At 33.1% G+C, this 15,830-nt stretch overlaps 1 protein-coding gene across 1 annotated transcript in view; it reads right to left on the bottom strand.

Annotated features, from left to right (window-relative positions):
* Positions 1–14,783, bottom strand: part of LOC148947340 (uncharacterized) — a 327,588-nt gene extending 312,805 nt beyond the window's left edge. Inside the window, exon 1 of the mRNA XM_089095216.1 lies at positions 14,715–14,783. The gene's annotated coding sequence lies outside the window, so the exon portion shown is untranslated. The remainder of the gene's footprint in view (positions 1–14,714) is intronic.
* Between the last annotated feature and the right edge of the window lie 1,047 nt (positions 14,784–15,830).

Genomic DNA, 15,830 nt, shown 5'->3' with positions numbered 1-15,830 from the left:
GATGCACTCTCAAAGTGGGCAAAATCCTAGCGGCTTGAATTAAATACCAAGAAATGCAGAGTCATTGACTTTGAAGCAAATAACCCCCTGTGCCAATATTTTAAGGAATCCAACAATGGCTCAAAACAGCTACTCAAATAAATTCATATTAAAAAAAAAATCTGGGAGTCTTGGTTGATGATAAGCTTAGGTTTAATTTTCACGCAGAGTCAGTAGTACCCAGTGCCAACCAAACTTTTGGTTTAACAAAAAGAATGTTCTCTGGCTAGGCTTACAGAGTCACATCACTGACCGCCGTCCCAAACCAAATAACTGACTACGCCAGGGATTAAACCCTTGCCCCTTGGACAAAGAATTCTCAAACCAGCACACCCACCACTTGATGATAAGCTTAAGTTTAATTTCCATGCGGAGTCTGTAGTACCCAATTCCAACCAACCTTTTGGTTTAACAAAAAGAATGTTCTGCAGCAGATCTCCAGCTGTGAACACAAAGCTTTTAAAGGGCCTGACGATGCCAAAATTAGAATTTGGGATGTGTATTGCAACTCCAGTCAATAAAGATGAGATATCAACTCTGGAATCAGTACAGTGATGTGCAACTAAAAGCATAAAGGAATTTCAACATCTTCCATATTCTACCCAATTACATAAGCTCAAATTATCATCTCTCACATATAGACACAGGCAAGGAGATGTATTAATGACATACAAGTTAGTACGTGACCAGGGTGTGAACCCCAACCTGTTCCAGATAGTAAGTTCGCAGAGTACTAGAGGCCGCCCCTTGAAGCTTTACCAAAAACGTGCTAACACCAGGCAGCAAAATAAATTGTTTTCTGATCACGTAGTCAAGCTATGGAACTCCCTTAGCCAGAATGCTGTTATGACTCCCAATGTTGGAGCCTTTAAATCTACAGTTGACAAAGACTGGTATAGGGAGTCTTGGCTCCCAGTATGGGATGTACCAAGCACGTTGAGTCACCATTATCATTGACCAGCGTTCACAGGACTAGTCTTTATTGCTGGCAAGTACGATTTAAGGTAATTTAAGGTAATAGAAGTATATGGTAATGAAATAATCCCCAGTGTATAGTTTTTAAGAGGTTAATAGCTTTTCAGCAATCTAAAACATCAAAATATACGAAAACTTAACTGTGTTTTTCAATTCTTCTTGTGCAAGATAATTCTGAGATGTATTATGTTGACCCCTGTTGGTGTAGATCAATCTATCTCCCTCTAGTATGCTTAATGTGACTAAGAGATTTAGAGATATCATCTAGGTACATTTTTAGCTGGTGATCATAGCACACTAACCCCAAAAACTGAAAAGTTTGTATTCAGAGGTTTAGCTGGGAAACTGACAACTTAACAAATCAAATTTTGAAATACTGCAGCCAATATCTAGGTATTATATGTTTGTTTTTTTACAGTCAATTTGCTTAATACTAGCCTTTATATTTTTAGTGTGATGTATTAGAGGCTAATTGTTGGGTTAATTATCAATGTGCATTATTCAGAACCTGGCTTGCTTCAGCACAGGTTCTTTTTGGTGCTTAATCTATGGTGTTTAATAAGGCCAGGTGCTTAATCTATGGTGTTTAATAAGGCCAGGTGCTTAATCTATGGAGTTTAATAAGGCCAGGTGCTTAATCTAAGGTGTTTAATAAGGCCAGGTGCTTAATATATGGTGTTTAATAAGGTCAGGTGCTTAATCTATGGATAGTTATGGTTTTGTTGTTTCTCCTGGGTGCTGGATAATCACTTTTCTTGAATTTGAACAAATCAATAGCTGATTTTCATTGATAATGTAGGATAAACCAACTATACCTCATACAGAACTCCCACCATAAAAATTGAACTTTCAATCAATCTGATTGCAAGACCAAAGTGGTTCCATGGCCTCTCCTTAATCCCCAACACAGCTACCAACTATTCAGTCAAGGGGTAGTTGCTTAACACCTTGCTTGAAGCAGAATCCTCTAAGGATTCTCAATTTGTACCATTTGGGAAAAAAGGAGACATAACACTCCTTTGCAGTGTATCCTCCTTTTTAAATGCTTTCAAAAAATTAAAACCAACTATATTTTTGCTTTGCTTAGATTGTTATCCAATAAGATACTCTATTTCAAGGAGATCACCATATTTTGCTAATTATTTGCAGCTGGCCTCCCTTGCTTACTTTGTAGACACTATGTTGGTTTGTAGCATTTTTGCCTTTGTTGTTGGACAAATATTTTTTTTGATAAACAGAATTTTGATACCAATAGATGAATCAAAAGAATCTAATTTTAATGCTGATTTCAAATATATAAGTTTCATCAAGTTTTAGTCTTACCTATCAAAAGTAAAGAGCCTGAGAAAATTTGCCTTATTTTAGAAAAAAGGGGGAAAGACCCCCTTTTTGGACAGAACTTGATGCTGGTTTACCTTGATACAGAAGAGGTACATTCAAATGTACAATTGTTGAATCAGTAAAGGAAGCAGGGACTCTTCTTCTGCTATTAAAGCTTTCTTACTTATCTTCTGTCAAATTTTGACAATCCCTTACTAGGCAAGTAAAACTAAACCATGTGATGAAGTGTTTTTGTCTATTAAAACCATGATCACAATAAGTGCCACCAGAAAAACATGTTTGAGTTTCTTTAATCCACTGATTATTTATCCAAGAAAGTTTGTTTGGCCAGCCCATAAATTATATATTCTCTGGGATGAGGAAACAAAATTTTATAGGATAAAGATGTGTGAATGCGCATGACAATGGTTATTTCTGGAGATAATAATCCAATATTGTTACAATATTCCCGCTCTTTTGATAACACCCTACCTAGACTGAGAAAAATAATAACTAGCTAGACATAGTCTTATAAGTGGCCAGCGTATACCCCCCCTCCAGAAAATACCCCTCCGCAGAAAATACCCCCCCCCCTCCATGGAAAATAAGGCTTTCCAAATTTGAGAATTTTATTTTTTAATTTCCGTAAGGGGAAGGAATTTTGGTACTTGCGTATTATGGGCCACTTGATGAAGTTTACACAGTGTAAAACTCAAGAACAAACCGGTTTCTTTTTTAGTTTTTTTCAGCTTAGCCCGAGAATATGTGTGAAATCTATAATTTGAGCTATATTTTTGCACATAAGGGGGGGGGGTAAAGTATTTGGACAGTTTGAAATCAGAAAACCAGTCTTTCTAGGCATATGGTCACTAAAAAATTATAGAAGAATAGCAAGGTATCTGGAAATTTTGTTAACTAAAAAAAAAAAAAAAAAAAAGAACAAAAAAACTTGAGAGCCAGTACTAATTAGAGTAAAGCCAAGACAGATTGTCTCTGTGTGAGCAAAGCTGGCATAACTTTTTCAAAGTTAAATAAAAATGATTATTTTCATGTAGGTATTTTTGAAGACCACACTGCCTTTCCATGATGTACAAATAACAGTTCAATGGGGACAAATCCTTTTATTAGACAGTGAATGCAATAGCAAAATCTTTGGATATCTTGGTAACATACACAGTGGCCATCCTCAGAAGATAAACTTAAAGAAAATATTTAGTTTATCTGCTGAGAATGGCCACTATGCATGTGACCTAAATATCCAGAGATTTTGTTATTGTTTTAACTGCCTAATAAAAGGATTTATCCCTAATTAACTATAATTTGTACATTATTTTCACTTCTTGATGACAGTCTATCATCTATCCCAGGGCAGAACTAAGGTAGATAGGCATACACTAAGGGTAATTCAAACAGTCTATCAGTTCTGTGAGCCATTTGAAGGCAATTGGAGACAAAAATGATTCAAAGATTTATGACGAACCATGTCCATATGGTTACTAAACTTTTAAAAATATAACAAAAATGCACACAAGCAAATTTTTAAGCTTTTTACAGTGTTTTCCTTTTTTATTAATTTAACCATGTAATCTACTCAAAAAAAAAAAATCCAGGATACACCTTTGCTAGCCAGTATGTGGTGTTTTACCTTCTTGTAATCTGCTGGTTACCAGCATCAAAAAACATAGTTTTGACTTTATATAAAGACAGTTCGACTTCAAGGCTAATACAATTCCAGAGATATACAGGCCTGCTATTATAAAGTGAACATACTAGGTAATAGGAAAATTTAAAATTTCTACATCAGCAATGTTGCCATCAATTTTATTATTACCTCAAAGTAGTTGTTCTTAGTAAATCTTTAACCAGCAACCAATATAAAGCTACCAAAAAACTGGGCAATAACTTATTCCCAACTGAAGTTAATCTTATTTTACAAAAAAAGATAAGGTAACGTGCCTGTTACTGATCTGCTATCTTTTTAGCAGCACTTTTGTCAAATCTCTATCTGTCACTAGACTTAAAAAAATTTTTCCTTAGCAATTGAAGATAATTTTAAAATTTCTTCAAAGGATCCAAAAACTCAGATCTACAACTAAATTGTACAGAAAAATAAGTTATCAAATTTTCTAATAGCATTTCTTGGTTATTCAGTTCCACATTTAAAGGAAAAACAACCTTTCAAGAAAACCAGAGGAATCCGTTCTTACTGCTCTGGGTGGCCCTTTAAGAATATCAATGTTTGTTCTACTCTAATAGTGGCCTAACAACTTTGATAAAAATATTGTCGAAGTCCTCAGTTTAATGTCTTATTGGGCAGAAAAATTGAGGAATCGTTCTTTTCTATTAGTCCTTCTGACAAAAAGTTAATAACAAAAGAGTGGTACAATGCAATTTCCCTAAACAAGACTCTTTCCAAACAAAATAGTCTTCATCCCCAACAATGGTGCCAGATATAGCCCTGAATAAAATTTCTGTTCATTGTTTTTAGTTGCTTGAATTGTTGTATCTTTTAGTTAATTGTTATTTGTATTCTCAACCGGTGCTATGGCATCATAAAATTGCAAAATAATGCAAACAGTTTGATAAATTTCAAACAGTTCGTGGTAACAAACTGTATAGTAATAGTGACTTGTCTCAATAGTAACCAAAACTCTAAAAAACGGAATTTTAATATTAATAGATACATCAAAAGAATTAGATTTTTATATCGATTTTAAATATTCAAGTTTCATCAAGTTTAGTCTTACTCATCAAAAGTTACAAGCCTGGGAAAATTTGCCCTATTTTCGAAAAAAGAGGAAAACACCCCTCAAAAGTCATAGAATATTAATGAAAATCACACCATCAGTTCCAGCGTATCAGAGAACTTAATTACTATAGTGTTGTATATAGCCTAGGGCTATACCATGCCTAACTAGGGGCAAACAGGTTGCTTTGTCACAACAGCAACTGGGAATAATGATTAGGGAATCAAATTGGAATACCCTTTTGCTAATACAGTGTTTTCTTAGAATCCTACCAAAACTCATATTTAAGTGATTTTGGTGGACATCAGTAGGCTCTATGATCATATCACTTTGATTATGCAAAAAACAAAAATATGAGCAGAGAGATGTAAGATAAAAGAAATAGGATCAAAGAAAATTAATTTCAAAAAAAAAAAAAAAAAAAAAAAAAATATAGAGCCCAGAGTTAAATTTTAGTGATAATTGTCAAGACTAGGAGAGCATTTGAGGGAAGTCCTGAATAATTCTGAAAATTTCTTTAGAATGAAGCATTGTGCCTTTATGAATAGGATAAGTACCATAAGACAACCTACATCAAACAACCTACAGAAGTCATAACAGAGCATTACAAGGATAGAAAATCCTTAGATTTACTCCAAGCTGCAATTTAAGGTAATAAGTATTTATGAATTCACTTAAAGTAGGCTAGCTTTTAAGACTTTTTATTGCTTCTTACCTGGCCTTAACAACTTACCATTCTGGCAATGATGCAAGTGAACTTCATCAGTTATCCCTAGTACAAAACTATAAGAAATTATTAAAGTATGACAAGTCATACTTTAATAATGACAACATGCCAGTTATGAAAAAGTAATGGGAAGCAAAGTTGGCTTATGAGACCAGCAAGTGAAAATTACACTAGCTTCAAAGGATTTTAACAACTGGTAGGTCATTAATACTGACTGATTTAGGCGATATTGCTATTAAGATTGCTTCATTCTGTTTTTACAGACTGGGACCAACTATTCTTCCATATTGATTTTAAATAATTTATTTTTATCAAAACATTTACCTAATATAGAAATTGAGCCAGTAAACTAGCAGAACTTTGCACTGCTATTTTAATTAATCATTTTAGGTTCAATCACACAACAAGGAAAATACAAGTCTGGCAAAACAAGGAAAGAACCCTGCAGTCATTGGTCAGTGATGATGTCATTGACTCAATTGCATCCCACCCTGTCTTCCGTGAATTAATGGACCAACTTTTATCAACAGCAATCTTAAGGGCATTGATGGAGGGAGCAGGGAGAAGTAGTGGTTGCAGAATATGGTATCCAGGACAACTTCTTACTATATCCCCTTATCCTGGAGGATTTGTCAAATTTCAAGGGCTTTTGATCCTCTTATTTTCTTCTGATTCTTTTGATTCTCTTATTTTCTTCTGATCACCCTTGTCCAGGGGATGTTGCAACATGAATTCCAAATTCTAGCAATGGTCACACAAGACCCTTGTATTTTTTGGTCATAACTTTAGATGATCTGCTGTATACTGTGTGCTTGATTAATCAAAGGATCTGGGATGCTTTGGCAACTGCTGTTTTTGCATGCTTGTTAAATTTTGATTCCTCATCAACAACATTTCCCAAATATCTCCCAGCTTTTGAAGAGTCAATCAATTATCTTGAACCATCCCCTCCAACCATATGGTATAGTCACCTTACATTCTTTCTCACAAAGTGCACCAACTTGCATTTTTGAATGTTAAATTCAAGTTTCCATTTGCAGGCCCAAAGTGAAAGCAAATATAAGTGTTCCTGTATGGAAGCAAAGTAGTTTTCAGCTAACTGACTGAAAAAAAACTACAGGTGGGGGTGCATTCTATCTCTTCCTCTATATATGATGTGGTAAATATTGAGCAGTCAAATTTCTGACCTACAAATAAAGTACACATACCATTTGATGCCCTTTTTTTGCTCTTTATAAATATAATAAAGATTTTTAGTGCTAATTCAATTTTAACCTAACCAAACCTTTCAAACCTTACCCACGATATGTAGCCCATATTCTATAATTCCCATGTGTTTTTTTTTTTTTTCAATTTTGTCATTGATAATTTAATTTATGGGTAAACAATCAAACAGTTTGTGGTAACAAACCCAAAGTCATAGAACTTTAATGAAAATCACACCATCAAATTCAGCATATCAGAGAACCCTACTATAAAAGTTTTAAGCTCTTATCTGCAAAATGTGGAATATTGCATTTTTTTGCCAGAAGAAAGATCATGGATGTGTGTTTATTTGTTTGCTTTTTTGTTGTTTTTTTTTTCCCAGGGGTGATTGTATTGGTCCAACAGTCCTAGAATATTGTGATAGGGCTCATTTGAATGGAAATTAAAAGTTCTATTGCCCTTTTTAAGTGACCAAAAAAATTGAAGGGCAACTTGGCCCCCTTCCATGCTCATTTTTCTCCCGAAGTCACCCAATCAAAATTTTGTGATTGCCATTCTGTTCAACATAGTCAAAAATCTAAAAAATATGTCTTTGAGGATAACTTAATGCCCCACAGTTCCTGGGGGAAGGGCTGCAAGTTATGAACTTTGCCCATTGTTTACCATATAGTAGGCTATTGGTGAATGGAATGTATACAGACAATATCATGAGGGATTTTTTTCCTGGTGGAGGGGGGGGTTGGATGAGGGGGTCATGGGGGAGGATCTTTCCATGGAGGATGTTTTCTTGGGGGAAGCGACATTTCTATGAAGGAAGCGCTGAATTTCCCAGCATTATTTAAAAAACGATTAGAAATTAAATAAAAAAAAAACAAGTTTTTTCAACTGAAAGTAAGGAGCAACATTAAAACTTAAAACGAACAGAAATTATTCAGTATATGAAGGGGTTTGCCCCCTAGTCAAGACCTTGCTCTTTATGCAAAATTTTTCTTAGCACTTTCAAAACAGCTATCTTTTCTAATTAACAGGCCTTTGTGATTCAGGGGTTTGTGATTTGAACAAAATTTGAACTTTAGCATAAAGAGTGAGGTATTGACTAGGGGGGTGAATTCTCTAATATACATAACAAAAAGAAATATATATAGAAGTTTGTTATGCAAGTTACGTCAGAACAAAATTTCAAGAAAGCCACTTAGCCAAAAAAAGGAAAATTAATATGCAAATTTCATTTTAATTATTCATGTACAGTGAGCCAAAATAAAGGTTCCATTAATTCAAAAACGTTCAGAAATTAAATAAAAAAACAAGTTTTTTAACTTAAAGTAAGGAGCAACATTAAAACTTAAAACAAACAGAAATTATTCTGTGTATGAAAGGGGCAGTTGCCTCCTCAACGCTTCACTCTTTATGCTGAAGTTTGAATCTGTCTCACAACTTTATTTTTTTTTTAAACAATAAAAACTTTAGCGTAAAGAGCAAGGCGTTGAGGAGGGGACCACCCCTTTCATATACAGAATGATTTCTGTTCATTTTAAGTTTTAATTTTGCTCCTTACTTTCATTAAAAAAAACTTGTTTTTTATTTAATTTTAACAAGAGTGATGCTAACAGAGGGTTATAAACTGTATCTAAAATAAGAAAGAAATGTATCATCTTTGAGGATCTATTGAGGGCTTAAATTGAATTTGCACCAAAAGCAATCATATTTGGAAAGTAAATAATTTCTTAGACCATAGTGCATTTCTATTTATGAAAAATTAATAGAGAAAATGGGTTTAATCTAAATAAAGCAGAGGCAAAGAACAAAATGCACAGAAAAAAAAACAACAACACACTAATTAATAAAAAAAAAATCAAATGTTTTGACTCCTTTTCTTTGAGCCTTTATGAACAGAAAAAAGTGAAATTGAATTAAACACAGCATATAAAGAAAAAGACTAAAAAAAATAAACGAATAAATAAATAAAACTTGCATCTTAATAACTTCCAAAATACTGCAATCACTATAAAGCCAGTGTAATCACATAGAAACGAAAAAGAGTTGGGTCTCATACATCAAATTGTACAAGACACAATTTGATGTACCAGACATTGTTTGTCAGTAATTGTACCAGTAATTGTTTGTCATTTCTGTGTGATTATTCAGGTTTTTATAGTGATTGCAATATTTTGGAGGTTATTAAAATGTAAGTTTTATTTACTTGTTTATTAGTTTGTTGGTTTATTTTTTTGTCTTTTTCTTTTATATGTTGTATTTAATTTAATGTAACTTCTTTTTTTTCTGCTGATATCTGTTGATGATATCTTTTTTTGGCTCCTAGATGTGGAGCTGAAATATTAGGACTTTTTTTTATTAATTAATGTGTTGTTGTTCTGTTTTCTTTTCACTTAATTCTTTGTTTCACTGCTTTATTTAAATTAAACCCATTTTTCTCTCTTAATTTCTTGTATGTTTGGACTTTCAGTATTAAATCCTGGGTTAAAAACATACCCTGAGAAGGTATTGTCAAGCTTCTATGTTAACTTCCTTCTGATTTCTAAGTCTTTAAAAATTGCCTACACAACTAACCACATACAAAACACCCTACAATTTCCATTCTAAATGGCACCATGCCATTCTAAAAACACCATAACATGACAGTACAAAAAGCACCAGCACTGTAAATATATGCATATCCACTCTAAAAACCACCCTACCATTTCCAATATAAAGACTTTACCTTAATTTTCACTTATTGGTTTCTTTTTCTCTGGTTTTAGTTCTTAAAATATAATTCCTTTTATTTGAGTAGAATTTCAAGCCATATCAATGGGTTTTTTTTCTAAATATAGAAAATGAATTTGCAGATCTTTGGAACATCAAAAATTGGGATTGAGCAAAGGTACCTAGGTTAGGTTACGTATTTAGTATATGATATACTTTACACCCACCCCTAATGTGCAAATATATAGCCCAAATTTGCCTATAAGTTATTGTATTTGTGTTTTATTGTTTAATGTTTTGTTAAATCTAGGCCTACCAATCCCTTTTATACAAATTCTATTATCTATGTATTTGTTGAATAAACGTTTTGTGAAAGTTGTTAGGAAGGGAATATCTCTGCCATTTTTCTTGAAAAAGGGCACATGCCAAGGAAGTACACTTTTTCCAAAATTATTTGCTATGTTTATTAATGCTGTTGTTCTTTATTTCTGACAAAGATGGGCAGCTACTCTCCAACTGGGAAATCTGAATATGTCAATACTACTATTTGCAGATGACATTATATTACTGGCAAAGACAAAGAATGACTTACATACTCTCTTGAAAAATAATTGCAAGAGAAGAAAATAGAGGCAAATGTCACAAAATTCCAAATCATAATTTTTTTAGCAAAAACCCTTGGAATCAGTACCACAATTTCAATTGAGTGGAAAAATGCTAGAAGTGGTGGAAAAAGTCAAATACTTAGGTTTCATTCTTTTTCAAATGGAAAATCGACAAGTCATATTACAACAATGTAATATGACTTGAAAGGAAGAAATACATTATTTGGAATATATAGAAGCACACTAACAGGGAGGCTATCAGATATTAATTTTAATAAGATTAATCCTATCCTTTCCCCCTTTCCCAATAAGTATCTTTCTAAAATTTATCATAGAATTCGTTCTGGAACAAATGGACTAAATATCCTTGCATTCTCATATAAGATTTCTAATTCAAGTGGTTCAATTCCCCTGTCCCCTCTTTGCAGGCATTGTAATATGAATAATGAAACAATTGACCATTGCCTATTTGAATGTAATATGCTGACGTCTGCACAACATACCTTGCTTTCTAAACTGTTAAAATACTTCAAACACCACAAAATCCCACTATCAGTCAAGAGCCTAGCCAACTATACCTGCACACAGAGCATAGAAATCGACATCTATCATCTTATATTGGAACTCCTAGAGTCAAAAGATCTGCTGAAAGATATCTGAATATATCTAATAAATATGAGGCAATCAAGCCAGTAGCTCTGTAGCCCACAGAGTGAAGCAGAAGGAAAAGGGCTAAATAGTTTTACTGAAAAGCCCGCCTGCTGTTAAATAGGAGAAGAAGACTAACATCAGAAATAAGGAATTAAGCCTCCACAAATATATATTTAATACTAAAATGATGCCTATCCTACATTATGGATCAGAAATATAGGGATATCAGCTGTCAAAGCAACTAGACACCCTTCAACTTCAAAATTATAAATGAATTTTTGGCTTAAAGAATACAACACATAGACCCACAATACAAGATACACCAAAATCATCAAATTTTGGTTAAGACTCCTTAAACTTCCCTAGACTAGACTTGCTTGAGCAAGTCTAGTCTATATGAAGATCTTCTCCTTCAGTGCAACAAAACATCATGAACAGCACAAATCAAAAGGATATAAGATGAGAATGGATTTTTAAGTTCGTGGGAAAAGGGAAAAATGCCAAAGGTAAAAGGAGAAAGGCGAGAAGATCATGAAAAGTTCTTAAGGAATTTAGTGCAAGACTTGAAGACCAATAAGTACAACTATGGCAATCAGCTGTGGATAAATCTCTAAGTCTAACTTTGTATAGAGAAGTAAAAGAGAATTTTGGACAGGAGTTTTGTTTTAAGCTGGGATTTTCGATTAAGTATATGAGGATTTGGATTCAGATTTGAGCTAATTGTCTTCCAATTTATGGTAAGGATGTAAGGAAATTGAGGGAAGGTCCAGAGGTTGGGTGTAGTTGCTTGAAATGATTATGGGTTGGGCAATTTCCTCCTTTGGTGTAAGCAGCTTTCTCATTTAAGGGGATCAATTATCCAAAAAGGGGAAGATAGGCTGCTTCGTGGGTTAATGAGGTCTGGGTCTCCCTAGACCTCATTATTGTGGTCAAGAAGACAATTTATTGAAGGGAAGGATGTCAAATGGAGTGTAATTTTTCTTTAGTATTTGTCTTTTTTCTATATGGCTTTAATAGGCTCTTAAATACAGATTATTATTATTATTATTATTTTCATCATATTTTATTTTATTTCATTAGCATTTTTTTTAGAGAGAAAAAGGTTTTATTAAAAAAAATACACACATTAACAACAAAACCCGAAGTTCACTAAACTTCACTTCTTGAGCTGTTATTAAGGCTATTCTTTAACTCATCATTGTTCTAAGATCTTATATCTTTTAACAAAGAATGCTTTAAAGTGAAGTCTTAGGACTAAGATGACTAATGATGAGTATATCATCAAAGTTCTGTCATCATTGTTCTCTCTGGCAGAGAAATAGTGTTCTTCACACTTTCTGCTAACATCAGTGAGTTGTAAGACCTTAGAACAAAGATGGACAAAAGAACAGAAATCTCTGCAAAAAGATTTGAGATCTTAGATCAAAATAATTGCCATATTGTACAATGCACATGTACCATTTTACCTTTGGAAAGAGCATAAACAAGGCATTGAATGGTAGTCTATGTTCACTTTATTTGTAGGTCAGAAATGAAGACTGCTCAATATTTATCTATGGTGCCCCCCCTTAGTGCAAAATTTTCTGGGTAAAACTCTACTTTAGCTACTTTTCACAATCTTGGAAAGGGTTAGGTTAGGAAAACAAAACTTTGAGGAATGGGTCTACAGGCTACAGTATGTCCTGGGAAGGTATTTGGGAGTACCTACCTCTACTCCTTCTCTCTCTAGAGGGCAGTGACCTTTGATGACCATTAAGAATATGTATGTTATAAAACTGAACCTTGCAAAATAGGTCTTCTGCTTAAACAAAGTACAACAAAATTGTATTTAGCTTCATAACTTTACTCAATTTGAATTTATAAGGTTTTAAAGAAATGCAAACATATTTCCTAAATTTTGAAGAAAAAAAAACATTGATATGGCTTAAAATTCTATTTAAATAACAGGAATTGCATTTTCAGAACTAAAGCCAGAGAGAAAAAAAAACTGAAAACTGAAAATTAAGGAAAAATGTTGTTGCTTTGTTAAAATTTGAATAGGTAAGACCTGTCATATTGGAAAATTTAAGGAACCTCTAGAGGGAGAAGGAGTAGAGGTAGCCAGGGTAGGCTACTTTAAAATGCCTTCCTGGGACATATCCTACTTTAGACTGTAGACCCATTCCTGAAAGTTTAATTTTCCTAACCTAACCCCTTTCCAAGATAACAAAAAGTAGCTAGAGTAGAATTTTACCATTTTCTGAAGTAACAATAATGAATATAAGGAAGTAATGCTATTTGATTCTGTATTAAATATTCAGTCAATATCTACCAAATCATATTATTGAGTTAGGACTAAAGTGAATACGGTCAATATAGGGTAAAAGACCTCTTTTTGGGAAAGACCACTTTTCTTTGGCATTTTGGAAAAATAGCAATGGGTTTTTGGACCACCCCTTTTTACTACAACATGAAGCAATGTGAGGGCAGTAACAAGAACCCCGCAAATTTTCACCAATGATTTGTCAGCATAAATATAAAAATATGGTCTCTGTTTTGAAAAGCAATTGAAAAGAAAAATTATGTTTAAATATTTGTGATTAATAGAATAAATAGGCTATTAAGCAATAAAAGTTACATATTTTGAATCAGAAAAAAATCTGCTTTCTGTTAATATTTGAATAAAAGTGAAACACTAAACGGACATATACATCATAATAGAATGATTAGTATTTCCAAAAAAGAGGTCCCTGCAGGTAAGTCAATAAACTAAGAATTTCAAGTCTCTGATCTTAAATAATCTAAATAATAACCATATTGATGCATAGCTTAGACTTTTAGCTATTCATTAATATACCCAATCCTTCTCAATTCCTCTTTGGTAACAAGATGTGAGGGTTTTAGTTTTACATAATTTTGCTCAATTGGATACTGTTCTTTTACCCTATACCAAATCATATTATTGAGTTAGGAATAAAGTGAATACACCATTTGATACCTTTTTTTATGCTGATTATGAATATAATAAGCATTTCTATCGGAAATGAATTTCAGCCCCCCCTATATATGCCAATTCAGGGTTAGGTATAGCCAATATAGGGAGGGGGGCTGAAATTCATTTCTGATAGAAATGCTTATTATATTCATAATCAGCATAAAAAAAGGCATCGAATGGTGTATTCACTTTATTCCTAACTCAATAATATGATTTGGTATAGGCTATATTGACCATGAATACACCATTCGATGCCTTTTTTATGCTGATTACAAATATAATAAGCATTTCTATCGGAAATGAATTTCAGCCTCCCCCCCCCTATACATGGCCAATTCAGGGTTAGGTTAGGTATAGCCTATATAGGGGGGGATGAAATTCATTTCCGATAGAAATGCTTATTATATTCGTAATCAGCATGAAAAAAGGCATCGAATGGTGTATTCACTTTATTCCTAACTCAATAATATGATTTGGTAGATATTGACCAAATATTCTTAGGCTAGTTCACAGGAGACAATCTAGACTCACCAGTCTAATATAGCTCTTCTGAATGTAATAAAGAAATATTTTTGTTATGCATAATACTGTTACCAGAATATCAAAGAGATTTAGTCCAGAAAACAAATAGGCCTAGGAAAGATTTAGTCCAGAAAACAATATGTTTTCTCATGGTATTGCTGTGACTTTTCATGAATATTTTCAAAAAACCTGCTGTGAAGCATTTATAGTTATAGGTTCTTGCCTTTAGGAATAAACAATCTTACTAATATGTTGTTGATATAAAAAAAGAGTGAGTAGCTTTTGATTTCAATGAGGTTTTCATTTGAAATTCGGCTAATTTTAAATTTTACTTTAACGTAAATGGATAAATAGGAGAAAATCATTAAAGATAGAATATACAAGTAAAATAATATGGATTAAAACATTTCTTAAATATAGTTTTAAATCAATTTGAAGTTTAAAACACATTTTGACGTAGAAAATAAGGGAAAAAGTCTAATAGATTTTCCCAATTTTCTGAGAACATACATGATTGGAAAACTCTTGGCCTAGCCGTAACTTTGCTTTTTCAGCATTAGCTATTAGAAGTGTTATACAAATGAAAAAAAAAGAAGAGAAAAGTCTTAAAATTACAAAGGAATCGCAACCGTATTTTGAGACTAACTTAACAAATACTTCGACCGTCAAAGTACTTGTAGAGAGAAGTTTCCTAGAATGCCTTACTATCCGTAAGAAACTTTTGTTTATTTACCCGTCTTTCCTTTGTAGCCAATCAGAGGTTAAAGAAAAAGAAATAACCCTTGCGCATTCAATTTCAAATCAAACAAATTAGAATAAATATAAATATTTAAGACTTTATTATTTTGTCGTATAATCTTGATTATTATTGCGATTTTTATGTTGCTACTCCAATTTTTGACAGTATGAAAACCACATTATTGGAAAGGCAAATCGTTTTAATAAAAGCACAAATAATTGTATAGCCCATTAATGGTTCAAGGAGCTGTAGCTCCACTTTAGTGCGTAATATTTTTTTCTAATAGAATTCTATGAGTTCTAGGAAATGAAGCATACCTTTGTCTCTAGGTAGTGTAAATAATTTGCTATCGCACCTCAAAGTGGTGAAGGGGTATATTTTTCATTAAGTTTCATATCGAGCAAGGTGATGGCTACAGGATGAACTTGAAAGGTGATGCCCATCGAGAAAATTATAGCCTATTGAAATATACAGCATTTGCACTAGATTCTGATTAATGGATAATTCTTTCGGGTTTGGGCTGTTGTTGTGGGCTTTTTTGGGCTGATTTACCTCTTTTTAGCTAATTATCTACTATGGATTACCTTCCCGTAATTGCACAAATATGTAGGCATGAATACAT

The sequence above is a fragment of the Artemia sp. Qi Xiang Cuo genome, chromosome 10 (assembly GCF_049724085.1).
Source record: "Artemia sp. Qi Xiang Cuo chromosome 10, ASM4972408v1, whole genome shotgun sequence".
Lineage (NCBI taxonomy): Eukaryota > Metazoa > Arthropoda > Branchiopoda > Anostraca > Artemiidae > Artemia > Artemia sp. Qi Xiang Cuo.
The sequence above is the reverse complement of the archived record's forward strand: the minus strand, read 5'-3'. Positions and strand labels throughout refer to the sequence as shown.